The sequence below is a fragment of the Ailuropoda melanoleuca genome, chromosome 18, assembly GCF_002007445.2.
Source record: "Ailuropoda melanoleuca isolate Jingjing chromosome 18, ASM200744v2, whole genome shotgun sequence".
NCBI classification, from domain to species: Eukaryota; Metazoa; Chordata; class Mammalia; order Carnivora; family Ursidae; genus Ailuropoda; species Ailuropoda melanoleuca.
Genome location: NC_048235.1, coordinates 3,030,825 through 3,046,418, shown reverse-complemented (window position 1 = coordinate 3,046,418; position 15,594 = coordinate 3,030,825).

The window sequence follows — 15,594 nt, the reverse complement described above, 5'->3', positions numbered from 1 at the left end:
TCCATCCCAGGACCCTGGGATCGTGACCTGAGCCGAAGGCAGATGCTTAACCAACTGAGCCAGATTTTATCATAAGATTCACTAGCCATAAAATTACCTTTCAGTGGATTTAATAAAATATAGAATATAGAAAATAATACATATAGAAATATAGAAAATGTAGAATATAGAAAAATAATTACAAAACATACACCATTCATTGACTATTACCGAGCATGGCATGATTAAACAAAACGCCCGCCGCTAGAACCTAAAGAACAAAGTCCGTTTACCTCAAATTCTTATCCATGAAAGATTTGGCCAAGACTAACATCTGGGAGTGTCTGATCCTTTAGTGCATGCTGAGTGTAAAACAAAGGCCCCAGACAGCCCACACCTGTAAAGAAACACTCTAAGCAAAACAGAACTTCAGGACCACATAATCTCAAAGAGAAGGAACTTCTGAGGTAAACAAACAGCCCGCAGGATTTTGCCGCCAGAATCGAAGAACATTATTTGAAGCAAATAATCCCTGCCCAGCGTCCCGATTTATGAATACTCTTGGTGCAGTTTTTAAAAAAATCTTTATTAGTGAAAAAAAAATCAATGAGAACTGAATGAAAATATAATCAAAGGCTTCGATAAATTGTGTCCAAGCTGAAACAGGTAGTGTAGCATACAGTGTAATTACTCAGAAAATGGTCAGCCGAATTTGCCAAGACAAAGACAGATCTCAAGTGTACAGTATCAAGAATCACTTCATAGCTCAGCAAAGCTCAGCGTTTCAAGAGTCCTGGTGAGGAGAAAGTACATTAACGTCAGAACTTGATGAGTGTTATGTGGCCATGTGGAGGACAGCTCTCTGAGGCTGGGTCATGGTGCATTTCAGTGTAAGAGGTCAGGCATTTTCATAGAACCTCTCTTCATGCCCCAGACTTTAAGTTACCACCCTCTCTGCCCAAACCAGGGATTATTAGTTTTAGAGAGAGACTCATCAGAAGCAGAAATCTCTCTCAGACTAAGTTACCCAGAATGGACATTTAGATGACATTTGTCTTTCATCTGCTGGTGCTTTACCGGTAGCTCTGAGCGGGGTGCTTCTTTCCATTTCCAGCATTTCTGCACTGATATGGCTACAGACATTCTGACTTGTATGTATTTGTAAAGTTCAACCCATGGCTACTGAATAGCCATCTATGTTCCTGTAAGTGTAGAAAAGAAAGGAATGGTGAGAATAGGAAAAGAGAAGTAATTATTCATATTTATGTCTAATTCAATGAAAGTCTTAGTACCCCTTTAATTTAGAGGTGCTCTTCAGTTTCTAACACAGGCTAGTTCAGTACTATCCTTTCAGCCTTACTAGGGACTTGGTTGGGAGTAATTGGTTTTCTTAATATATGATTAATTAATCTGTACTTCAGATACAGAAGGCAGTTTTCTTTATAGAATGTGGAAGTCAGAATGACTATGGTAATATGCAAAACAGGGCAACGAAAAGTACATTTGTTCTTATGAAAACACTAATGCCTAGGAAATCAATTTTTATGCTTTAAATTATAAGCCTATCTGTGCATTTGTTTTTAGAATCAGATAGATGGTAAATACGTAGATGATAGATAGCTAGAGAGAGAGATACAGACAGACAAATAAGGAGAGACAGAGAAAGTGGTTATTTTTTCAATGGAAAAATTTTCTAAAAGACACTTTCAAAAATATGTTTTTCCTCATTACAACAGCTGTCATCTTTATTATAAAATGTTTGAAAAATATGGGAGTTAAAGGAAAAGAATAAAATCACCAATAACCCAAGCACTCTGAGATAGTCATCCTATTTTTATGTATTTCTTTTGCCTTTCTTCTTTTCAAATTCATTTTTAAAAATTATTAAATAATTATTTCAAGTGCTCTGAGAAAAATATAGGCTAAAAAACCACTTATTTCCCCCTCCTCCACAATTCGCTGACTTTTTCTCCATTTGCTTCAAATAGTGATTTACCAAATAAAATGTCAAATACATTATTGAAATGGCCTTTGCCACCCTCCGAAACTCCCTCATAGTGCTATCTCTGAGATCGGTGTGTATCCTTCCCTACCATGCCTTCATATGCTTACCATACTTGAACTCCTTTTCCAACAATAGGTTTATTATTCTTTTGAGATGTACAATAAATGGCAACTCATTTTACCCACCTTTTGTGATAGTCTGCTTTCTGTTTAACATAAAAATGCATAAGATAGTTACATTTATTTGTCTAGTAATTTTTTGTTCACTTACACTACTAATACATTGTTGACTTATACTTTCAGATAGCTTCTAATGTATTTATCTTTGTCCAAAATGTTTAAGTTTTAATGTGTAATAACTTAAACATTTTTTTATTGTTCTTTGCGCTTTTTCTATTTCGCTTAAGAAATTCTTCTATATTTGTGGAGTGTATTCATTATAATATTCTGCATTGTTTCCTATAATTTTTTTAAAGTTTTACATTGACCATTTAGATCTTTAATACATTAGAAATGTATTTTCTGAGTCAAGTGATTTAGGAATCTAATTTTATATTTGCCAATTAGCAAGCCAATTAACCCCTTCTAAGTAATTCAGTCCATTCCCACAGGTAATACCATATCCATTCCTACAAGCTCCCATTTATGGAAGGATCTATTAGAATTTGTCTAGTCTATTTCAGTGATCTGTGTACCTAGTCTTAAACGATAGTCTTTTAATGACCAGAGCTTTGTAACAGTATTGACATCTGATGATGCATATTCTCTTTCCTTACTCTTCTTCTAGATACGTTTATTTAGGAAGGGACCTAAGGTGAGGGAGCAGAGTAGTGCAGGAAAGCCCCAGCAGAAGGCAGCAGGTGTTAGTGAGTGTGCAGAGCTGAGGCGAGGAGTCAGACGCCAGAAGACCCAAGACAGTTCTCTATGTGTTCTACAATCTGGCCGAAAATAGTAGGACGGGGAAGTGGAGGCAAATACCTTCCCTAAAATTAATAAACAGATCCCTTCTGCTCTTATCCTCTTAGCCAGAAATCAGTCACATGGTCTTGCCCACATAAAACAGTCTAGAAAATTTATTCACAGTGATCATGTGTATAGTTAAAAGGAAGAGTATACAGCAGATATTAGAAGTCAATAATCAACTTTCATAACAGAGGTAATTGGGAAAATAATACATTTCAAATATACATTTGAATGCTTGGTACAGTAGTTGCACCATTGCAGATTTCTGATTGTAGAGGGGGACATGAGGAGGGAACAGCGTCTTACATGCCACTCTGAGAAGAGGCACTGCTATTAGGTTAGTTTTTACCTTGAACTTGGTAAATACATAGTGCTAAACTGTATCTCTGGCTGAGCAGGTCTCATTTGAGTTTTTCCTTGGAGAAGTATCTGATTCTATGCCTAGAGCATCTTGTAGTGCCTGAACATGAGAGCTAGCGCACACACACACACACACACACACACACACACACACACTCATGCATACAGGCTAATGACGGGGATATGTCAAAGGGACATGAGAGCCAACTGAAAGAGTTGGCTAATGGTCAAACCCAAACAATTTGAACAACACAATAAATAATATAATAGTCTGTAACTGTTAATATCTATGACTCCATACTGATACAACTAAGTGGTTGAATAAGCCAGCTAATGAGGGAGGACAGACAAGTCTCATATGCAGAGGAATTCAGAATAATTTCTGTAGATACTTTACCCTAGGGAGGTGGACTGTAACTCTCTTTTCCTTAAGTTTGGGGCACACAAAATGACTTATTTTCAAAAAACACAGCATGGAAGAGGAGGGGATATAAGTTTAGAGTGGAGAAAAGTGAAAGCAGTATCTCAGCCAGTTGTCAAAGTAAACATCAATGGTAATGAATCATGTTGATAGTGATAAATCATGCTGATCCTTTTTTAACACAAAAGCATAAGCTACTTTGTGATTCTCATTAGCCAGTTCAATTATATGAATATTCATTCATTCATTCATTTAAGAGAAAGTGAGTGCCCACACATGAGCAGGGCGAGGGGCAGAAGGAGAGAGAGAAGCTGACTCCTTGCTGAGCAGGGAGCCTCATGCTGTCCTTGATCCCAGAACCCAGGGATCATACCTGAGCAGAAGGCAGATGCTTAACTGATTGAGCCACCCAGACGCTCCTCAACTGTATGAATTTTAAGGAGGGGTTCTACTGGATCGATGTCTTCATAGGATGTGGTGGTGAGAATGGTACTCTACCTCTATGGTCTTCCTCTCGAAAACCCATAATGCCCATCAAATCATGGGAAAGATAACATCAGACAAATTCAGAATTCTTCAATTTGCCTGGCCACTTCTCTTTGAACCTCCCGAGGTCAATTAAACTGAAAAGCTGCCATCTGCCAGGAGAGGTTGGGATGTGGCTTCTTGGATGAGACTGCATGACAGAAAAAGAACATTAGATAAAAACTAAGAAAATCTGAACAAAGTATTGACTTTTGCTAATAATAATGATGATGACAAACAGCTGGCTAGAAACATCATGCATGCTAGAATAATAGAGAATTAGAAGGAAGGAAAAGGAGTATTTCATTTTATTTGGCTTATCAGTCACCTGACAAGAGATAAAGCAAGTTTGCAATAATACCTGCTTTTTCTTTGGGTGGTAAGGAACTTAGAAATGTTTAACTTATCTTCTCATCATCCCAGTGAGTAGATCATCTCATACGTGATATGCATAAATTGCTCGGAAAGTGACAAGGGCTCCATGGAAGATACAAGGAATGAACAAGGTTATTTATAGTTTTCACATAACTTTTAGCAACTTTCAGCTCTTTGCTTTATGCTTAAAACACTATCATAGTGTGTCAATGAAAGTAAACATCTTTTCCATGATTTGAAGCATATTGATGGTTATGGTCATACCTGGTAAGATACATACAGTTCCAAGTGAAAAAAATAATGGTTGTCCAGCGGGCAGTCCCTTATCATTCTGTCAAGATGCAGAGTTACCTTACACCACTTTACCAAGCAGTGGGTACCTTTCTCCATAGCCTGGGCTTAATGATGGCATTGATCAAAATGTAAATTTATGTTGATTTATCAAGACATGATGATTGTAGTGATAAGCCTTCATGATTGGTACTTCCAAAGTAAATGTACTGAAATGATAAATGTGTGTTTCCCTGGCCACAGAAATGGATTTTGCTCTGCAGTTAATGTTTCATATAACCCAAGTTCATTAGGCAGAACTCAGCTAATGACATCATGAATTTGTTTCATTTTATCAAATTGCATTAATTAGGGAAATGTGCTGAATGTTGATTGTAAAGAAATGTACTCTTTTTCCTTGGAATAAGGAAAGAAAAAACAAGGTAATTGGATTAATTTGTCCTTCTTTTTTTTTTTTAACCTCCATTAACTAGGATTGTGAGGATCCTTTCTCAACAGGAAAGCATGAGCAATTTTGTGTTAACATGATTCTCATTAGCCAATTTAATTGTAGGAATTTTAAGTGAGAGTCCTACTGGACCAGTGCCAGATTCTGAAGGCCGTATTAAAAACTTTATCTCCAGGGGATTCCACATTTGATAATGAAAGCCTGAGGTTTCCTATAATGGTAAAAAAAAAAAAAAAAAAGGAAAAGGGGGAAGAAAAAGCACTGAGTTCTCTCTCATGGTACTATAAATTATATATGTTTGGTCTGTTGTATCCTCCGTCTGCCCCTAAAGCTTAGAATAATGTTGTGTCCTTGAACTTTTGTTTTGATAACAGTGCGCTACAGGGTCCGTATGATTCATGGTGATTTGTGAGAACTGTTTAAAATTTTGTTGTACTGTGCTTAATGATAAGAATAGATTATCCCAGAAGTTTAAAATCATATCATTTGCATGTAATTGTGTGTGTTCTCTATAGGTTGGAGGGAGGGAGTTTACTTTAATGAGAAAACATGAACCTTTTGTTGCCTTTATTCCCTCAAGAACTTCAGTTCCCGTTTGTGTTGGAAAACACATTTCATGAATACTGCAACATGCAGCCCAACAGTTGCTCTGTATTCAAACCCAGGGAGTGTTTCCCCAGTGGGGCATCAAATAGACCACACCTTTTAGAAGAAAGTAACTTCCCAGGTCAGAGCTGAAGTCATGTTCATGCTTCAGCTCTGAGTAACCAAGAAGGAGCTGGTGATTGTTTCATGCACGTGAATGCCATAATCAGAAGTAAGATAAGTAAATAAAACAGGTGTTTTCACAGAAAACCATTAAAAAGTACATGTAGGTACATATATGTATGCATATGTGTGTGTGTATATATATATATATATACACACACACACACACACACACACACACACAGTTAACTGTCAAAGAATGTCTCAGTGTCTGCTATTTTAGGGGGAAGGATTTAATAAGCATATGATGAAGTATTTTAAAAACAAGCATGGATAATTCTCGATTTAAAATTTGGTGGATGCATTGGTTGCCTAAAGATTTATACCACTAACAAAAGACATTGGCAGTCTCCTTTCTTTGTAGGACTCAGTCAACTTATCTATAAAACAGCTCATTTCCACCCTGATTGTCTATGGACTCTATGATTTAAAAATTAATCACATCCCACCATTTTGGTCATCTTGAATCAGCTGCACAAACAGCCTCTTATTATTATGTCAGTAATGCAAATCATCAGTCTCTACGAGAAGTAAAAGTATAATATTCCGTTGATGAATATTTACTATTTACCCAAATGAAAGTAGTACTCTTCTAGTAATTTTAGAGAATGAAGTTAGAAGTTCTGGCTGCCAGCGATAGAAGGAAGGCTAGATAGGACCTAAACACTTCATCACTTCATCTTCACCAGGTAGAAAATGAGGAGACAGGGATTTGCATGTAATGACACAGGTAAAGAGTGGTGGGGATAGATTTTAAACCTACTGAATAGAGAGCTTTTCTCTCTTTCCCTGAAACTTTAAGATATTCAAAGAAGTGTGAGTTTGTCTGACTTCAGACACAAATAAAGATAGTAAGCATATTTAAATCATTTATTTGATTCAAAAATTATTTTAGAATAGTTTTGTATTTACAGAAATTCGAAAGGATAGGACATAGAGAGTTTCAATGTACCCCACACTTAATTTTTCCCACTATCAGCATCTCATATTAGTATGGTACATTTTTTATGACTAATGATCCAATAGTGATGTGTTGGTATTAATTAAAGTCCAGTCTTCATTCTGATACCTTTAAGTTTTAACTGTTTCTGTTCCAGGATCCCAGCCAGTAAACTACATCACATTTAATCATGTCTCCTTAGCTTATTGCGTGACAGTTTCTCAGATTTTCTTTGTTTTTGACATCTCAGAGTTTTGAGGCATACTGATGAGCGTTTTGCAGACTGCCCCTCGGTTTGTCTGATGTTTTTCTCATCATTAGACAGGTGTGGTGGGCTTGAGGGAGGAAGACCATCATAGGTAAAGGGCCATGTTTATCACATCTGATCGAGAGTGTAGTATCAGTGTGACTTCTCATTGATGTTGACCTTCATCACCTGGCTGAGGTAGTGTTTGTCATGTTTCTCCAGTATAATGTTATTCTCTCTCTCTCTCTCTCTTTTTTTTTTTTTCCATTTTCCATACTGTTTACTTTGGGAGGAAGTCAGTCTGCGTGGTCCACATGTAAGGGCTGGTAAGATAAGCTCTACCTCCTTAATGGCAGAATAAATTTTTAGGTCATTTTGAATTCCATGGAGGAGCCTTGTCTGTTCTCTGCTATTTATTTGTTTTTATTTATTAAATCATTTGTTTGTGTCAGTGCTAACTCATGGTTATGTATTTTATAATTTGGGGTATCGTTCAGTACTACATTGCGTAATTTGTTTTTAATTTAATTCCTTAACTTCTTGCTCTAATTATTCCATATAGGATTTTGTTCAGTTTGTTCCTGTGTCCCTTTGACATACTGTCAACAATTTAGAATTTTTTTTTTTTGGAGCACTTTTTTACTTTCTGCACTATAAGATGTTCCAGGTCCTGCCCCAGCCCTAGAATCACCCATTTGTCCCAGGAACCCTGGTACCTTTCATGGGATGATGGCATTATAAACCCATGTCTGAGCACTAGCTGTCCTCGATGCTGGTGGGGTTGCATTGCCTCTCTCCGTTCATTCTTTCACCACTATCATGCTGTCTTGCATAAAGCTGTCTGGAATAAGGTAGCCTTATTGTGAGTCTTGAATTTAGGTAGTTTCTTTCAACTGTTGTGCTTTCGTAATATATTGGCTATTCTGGAGGCTTTCCTTTTCCATATAAACTTTAGGATAAGTTTGCCAATATCTATACAATAGCTTGCTGGGATTTTGAGTGAGATTTCATTGAATCTGTATATCAAATTGGGGCTAATGGACATCATAAAAATATTGATTCTTCTGGGGCGCCTGGGTGGGTCAGTTGGATGAGCATCTGACTCTTGATTTTGGCTCAGGTCATGATCTCAGGGGAGATCTGGGGAGGCTGCTTGAGATTCTCACTTTCCCTCTCCCTCTGCCCTCCCTGCCACTCTCTCTCTCTCTCTCTCTCTCCCCCTAAAATAATTAAATAAACTTTTAAAAAATATTGACTCTTCTAATACAAGAACACGGAAATGTGGAATATCTCTCCATATTTAGGTTGCCTTTGATTTCTTTAATGAGAAATTTGTAGTTTTCTGTAGATTGATCTTATATGTATTTTGTTTTATTTATACCTGAGTATTTTATTTTATTTGGTGTGATTGTTTTATTTTTTAATATTAAATTCCAATAGTTCATTGTTGGTGAATAAGAAAGCGATTGACCTTTGTATATTAACTTTTTATCTTGTAACGCTGCTATTCTTGCCTTTAATTCCAGGAGTTATTTTGTCAATTATTTGGGATTTTCTACATAGATGAGCATGCCATCTACAAATAAAGATGTTTTATTTCTTCCTTACTTTATTTCCTTTTATTTTCTATTGTGCTAGGTAGGACTTCCAGTAGATTTTGAAGTATGAGAAGGGACATCCTTGCCATGTTCCTCAAAACTCCCAGAACCTCTTAATCTTCCAGTGACCTTGTCTTTGTGCTCACTGTTGAACTCGAGATTCCCTAAGAATTCCTACTCAGATAGCCTTTGTATTTTGTAGCTTTCCAACTGCAGTCCACTGTTACACTGGATCCCTGTTGGTGTGACAGTGAGATAGAGGGAAGGAAAGCTTTGGGGAAAGCTTTGTGCAATCTTATGATAATTGCTTAGTCCTTTAGTGGGCCGGTGTCTTGAGGCTGTGATCTTTACAAGTGTTTCTTCCACAGGATAGCTCTTATTTTTAACCCCTTCAGTGAGATAGGAAGTCTAGAGGGTGCTGCTTCAGAGTAGTGCCCTTTTCCCAGCTGGTATAAAGCTGTTGTAAAGTAATTTCCCTGCTGAGTAGGCCTGTTTGCGAAGAATACTCTGGATGAATTTCACAAGGATTTCCCCTCCCTCATGCTGCCAGAATCAGGAAGCGTATTTCTCTGATTTTCACAAGAACATGTTGGGTTTTCTGGAGATTATACCCACAGAAATTTGTGTTTTAAGTCTGTAGCCCCTGTAAGTTTCTCGCCCTCATGCTAGTATAAACTTAGTCTGGAGAAATTGCTCAAAGTAACACTTTCTTGCAGTTTCTAGCTTCATAAGCATTTGCTCCAGTGGAGCATATATGTCCTGCAACTCTCTAGATTCAACTGCCCTTCCAGATTTTGGGTGGTGGGGGGCTGTTCAGTTCACTGGTGTATCCAAGAATAGGTCATCGATTAACATGTTATTTACACTTTCTTGATGTAAGAATTAGAATGACAAATTCCAAGTTATTTTACATATCAGAGCTGAAATGAGAAGTCTGAATAGTTTAAAATGTATTTTTTTCATCATTCTTTTTTGGACTTTCCTCTGTAAGGGCTTCCTTATTATATGATATTATATGAGGGTATGTATGTATATGAATTTCTTCAAAGATGCTGCCTGAAGATTCTTTTAGAGTTTTGAAGCAAGGACAATAAATATTATCAGGGAAAATTCATAAAAATGATACCTGGCATTTTTGTATCATGTTACTATTTATAAATCACTCTCATGAATATTTACATGGTTCTGCCCTTGGGGCAGTACAACTATTTATCTTGGACGCCTGGACCCTTCTCCTTGACTGCTGTTTTGTGTCCTGATTTTCTGACTCCTTGTGCCATTTCTGGACTTGGGAGAAACACTGTACCAGATGATATAAAATCTGGCTCCCCATGAGTGCCAAAGAGCCAGAAGATGTCACCTGGAAATGCACAAAAACTTCTAATATCAGGAAATATGAAAAAAGAGCACGTCTGACAGACAAGCTTCCTTTGCCTCCTCCCTTCTGTAGACTGCTCCAAGGCGTGGTTCCTCCTCCCTCCCTTGGACTGCCCCCAGGCAAACTCCCTCTGTGCAGTTTATTTGGAGACATCAGGTGGCCGAGCAGAAGGCACCTGCCGACTGATAAACAGTGTCCCTCTCAGATCGCTGTGGGGCTGTGGTCAGCAGGTGTGTGCCTTAAGTTGTAGCATAACTGGGCACACCTCATCTCCCCTTTCTTCATTAACACTGCCCCAGAATCCTCTCTGCAAAACACAATATCCATAATTATTACCTATTTGCCTCATTTTTTCTGGGGAACCTGAGTTAAAATAACCATCACTGAGTTCATAATGGTAGGTTTTCCTGGATCTTCGAAGAAGCCAAGTGATAGTGGGGAGGGGAGCTTCCTCTTTTATACCTTATTATTTTTATATATTCAAGCCTTAAGCAATCGTTTCCCCTCGTCCTTGAAAATTTTCAATCCAGGTCTATGTTTACTTTCTGCATTAATAATCCTCCAATAATATTTTGAGTATCTAATATCCTTTAAAATATTCTTTCTAAGAACCTAGCTTTTGAAATGCCATGACCTTTCTGTCAATGACTGTGTTCTCTATGCTTCTTCAGCCATTCCTTCCCATGGTCATAACATAGCATAAATTTTGTAAGCATAAACTTAATCTCCCCTATAATCCTCCACTTAAAGTATTTTAAGTATTTAAAGTATTTTAGGCTCTGTGCAGCACTACGTATTTCCAGCTTCATTCGAGTCCAAGGAATTTTTCCATTTCTTCTGTACCAGTATCTGTTGATTCTCCCAATTCCTCACTACTCCCCGCTATTATCTCTCTGTGGTTCTCACCTCTCTACTTAAATGCCACAACTGATCCTTATTATCACTTTCTTGCATTCAGTTTTGATCCCTTTTCCTGCTTGTGCTTCAAATGCAACTTGGTACCAACCTTGGTTGCATCCAAATATCTGCCTTCTCTATACAAACCTGCACATGACTGGGGAGCAATGGGGAGCAATGTACCACCATGCTAATTAGAATGACTCTAAATCATGACCATGAAACACAGTGGACTCTTAAATATTGACTTGTGGCCCCTTTCCCTCATACTATCAGTTTCTTTTTTTAAATTTTTTATAATAATTTTTATGTTATGTTAGTCACCGTACAGTATATGCTCATAGATGACTGTTTTCTCTATATGTCTTCTCCATTTTGTATCCATCCTGCTATTTCATGATCCCCTCCACCTCCCACCTAGATTCTCTGCTCTCTCACCAACAGCAAGAAACAACACTATTTTTTCCCTAACTCCTTTTTTATCAATTTTTCCCTCTGTCAAAGCAAACGTTGCTCCAGACAAACTTAGATGGGCAAAGAAGAGCTTATTCCAGACTATTGCAATAGGGGAAAGAGACCAGAACTCAGCCTGAGCTCAACTCTACCTAAACTAAGGGTGGAAGGGTTTTATTTTTTCCATTTTATATTATTGATATACAATTTTCTGTGTGTATAATTAATGTATACAACTTCATGAGTTTAGAGATAAGTGTATACCTGCTGTTGACTAAACATTTGTTTCCTCCCAAAATTCATTGTCAGTGTGATGGTATTTGAAACTGGGGCATTTGGGAGGTGATGAGGTCCTGCAGGTAGAGCTTCCGTGAGTGGGATTAGTGCCTTTATCAGAGAGACCCCTAGAGAGTTCCCTCCCCGCTCTGTCACATGAGGACAGAGGGAACCATAAAGTGGGCCCTCACTAGTCATTGGATTTGCTGGAGCCTTGATTTTGGATTTCACAGCTTCCAGAATTGTGAAAAATAATGTTGTTTAAGCCATCCAAACTAAGACAACACCCATGAAACTATCACCTCTATCCATGCCATAAACCTATCCATCATCTCAAAAGTTTCCATTCGTTCTCTTATTATTATTGTTTTGTGAGGAGGATTTTTAAGAGTTGGTGTTGGGAGATCATAGGCTATGTTTACTAACTGACTTTGTTTAAAGGAAAAGGAAACTTTCTTTGTGACTGGAGGTAGTTTTGAAACTTGGAGCAGGTGGACCCTGAGGTTAGCTCCTACCCTCCCACAGAAACTGGGAGATAGGGGTACTGTGTTCCTTAATGATTATATTTCAAAGGATGGCCCCTAGGTACTTGAGAAATATATTACTGGGTTGTAAATCTGGCAAGAGTCTTTTAAAAAGATCTACAAAAATCTCAAGGGAGCGGGAGGCAGATAAACAATGTATAACTATAGGTCTTCTAAAGTAAATGCTCTGAGAAAAGGGACATCAGGTCATAGAGCCGGGAAAAGTCTGTCTAAAGCGAACTCATGATGAGGGGAATGCTAAGGCCATGTTGCTCAGTTTCTGATGGAGTGGATCACGTCGGCATAGAAACACATTGCTATTTCTACTGTCATAAAACAAAACCAAAACCAAAACCATAATCTCTTTCTAGGTTCTACAACTTTCTGTGTCTACTGTGCCATTTCTCTGTTGCCCTTATAGCAAAACTGCTTGGAAAGTTGTATTCTTTCTGGTGTTAATTCCTCTCCTTTTATTCCCTCTTGAATTTAAATCAACATCTTCTCCTTTGCCTTTAGTTGAATTGATCTTGTAAAGATCATCATTCTAAGAGAACTGTAAAACGTATCATTTAAATCTTGACACTTAAAATATAAGGGGTGCTAAAAGTAATTAATTGGCTTTAATAGCTATTCTACAGGCACAGACCAGATCTATTCCAGCAAACTGGTATGTGTGGTGAGCCAAAAAATAATTTCCACGTGATTAATTCCAGTAGTCAATTGTTAGCTCTCATCTTCACTGACCTAATAGCAGTCTGACCCATTTATTTCTTTCTTAAAACAGGATTTTCACTTGCCTTCTGAGATGCCCATATTGTCTGGGACTTCATCCTCCTTTTCTGGACTGACTTGTTTTCCTTTGTCTCCTTTGCTATTTCTCCTTCTCCCTTTATTCTCCAAAGTGACATTAACCAAAATAAGTTACAATAATGGAATTTCTCATATCCTGTGCTGTCCCATTCAGTAGCCATGCATGAAAAGTGGCCAATGTGACTGAGAAACTAAATTTTTACTTGTATCTAATTTTACTTAATTTAAATTTAAAGAGCCCCAATTGTAAAGGCTAGCATTTTGGACAGGGAGGCCCTAAGTGATGGCACACTCCAGGGCTGTCCCTGGCATCTCCTCTTCTCTCTTTTCACTCCCTAGGTCTTCCTCTCTCAGGGCTTGAAACATCACCAGCACGCTTCCTACCACCACTTTGTCTTAAACATCGGTGAAAATTTCCCCCTAAATTCCAGATTTGTATAGGTGATATCTCCACTTGGAAGTCTAATAAAAGTCTGAAACTTGGCATGCCACAAATTGTGCCCTTCCCCTGCCCCTAGTTTACCCCTCTGTCGTCCATTCTCATTAAGGAAGTAGAAACTCAGTCTTGCCAGATCTGCAGGGGAAAAGCCTTGGGGTCATCTTGGATTTAATGTTTCTCTCATACCCACATCCAGTCTATCGGGGAACCCTGTGGACTCTGTTTTCTTTTTTAACTTCCTCATGATCTATCTTGCTGCAACCCTAGTCCAAGCCACTATCAACTCTTTTGTCCCCCACCTTTCCCTGTAGAACTTTCAGCTTCTGCTCTTGTTGCACTCAGACCATCCTCAAAACAGAAGGCAGTGTGTTCTTTTCATGACACATATCAGATAATGTCACTTCTCTGCTTAAGTCCCCCAGGGCCTCTTCTCCTTGGGTCCACAGTCCAGCTCTTGGCTCACATCTAACACTTTCAGTGGGACCTTCCCTGACCATCCTGTTTAAAGTTGTAACTTGTTCCCTATCCTCTCTGCTTTATTTCTGTCGAACTTAGTAGTACTTTTTATGTAGGGTCTGTTTATAATCTGTCACTGACCTGAACATTAGCACCATGAGAGCAGGGTCTGTTGGTATGTTACATTCACTGGTACATTTTGTGTGCAGTTATTGAATGTACCGATGGACTTATTTTCACCCCCAAGGGAGACAGGGATTGCTTGAATACTTTAAATTAAATGAATGATTGCTTTCCAAATGTGAATCAACTTTGACTACATGCACGTACCCAGTAAATATTGTTAATTTTATGTCATAGGCCCATGTAGCCAAAAAAAGAAAGAGGGAGGGAAGGAAGGAAGAAGGAAGGAAGGAAGGAAGGAAGGAAGGAAGGAAGGAAGGAAGGAAGGAAGGAAATGTCCCCTTACTTAAATACTTTCTGGAAAATGTTTACCTTTCTCTTATTTACCAAAGAGGCAGGTGAATTGGGACAGCAGAAAGACCACCAGTACAGGGATGAGGACATTTGAGTTCTGACCTGGTTTTTACTCTGACCGCTTTGCTCTACAGGTGATAGGTCATTGAACATCTTCCAGCTCAACTTCACCATCTGCAGAGTGAAGATGATGGTCCTTATTCTGGGCAACTTGTAAAAGTGTTGCCAAATTCAAGTGAAAGGCTAGGATGAAAGAGCATTCTGTACCATGTCCCATGTAACACGAATGTGAGAATTTATCCTACAGGCCTAATTCTGGTGGGATGTCAACTTTCTTATTATATATATTTCCTTGGAATGAGAAGATGAAAGCAAGGGAAAACGTGCAACATGATTTCTAAATATCCTCTCCCATCCAACCGTATGTTCCTCACATCCTTGTTTAACTCACTGCTGGGGAAACTCAAATCCAAAAGAGTTGTAACATTCACCTATAAAGAAATTCTTTGAGTTTTCAGCATTTATTATTCCCTTGAAAAAAATACATGCATTTAATTTTAATTTTATAAGAAAAACTCAAGAATCTGTTGGAAGGAGATTCAAGGAAGACCATGTTTGGTAGAATCCTATAAAAATGAGAAATACTGCTGGGGAGAATGAGCAGCGGTGCTGAGAGGAGGTGTGCCTTTGGAAGGTTATGTGTTCTATGTATGACTGCAGACGGAGCCCTTTGACTCTATTGTGGTGCATTAGACTTGCTGTTTCTCAGTTGTTCCATAATGGAATTGTGAAATTTGTCTGTTTAGGGGACGCCACACTTAGGTGGTGGGGGAACCTGAGATCGGCCTTACAATGTCTGGGTCTGATATCCTGCTCTGCTACTTGCTGGCCATCTTAGGATCCCAGTTCCTCACACATTAAAGAAAGATGATACCAGGGTCTGCTTTGCAGAGTTGTAGTGAGGA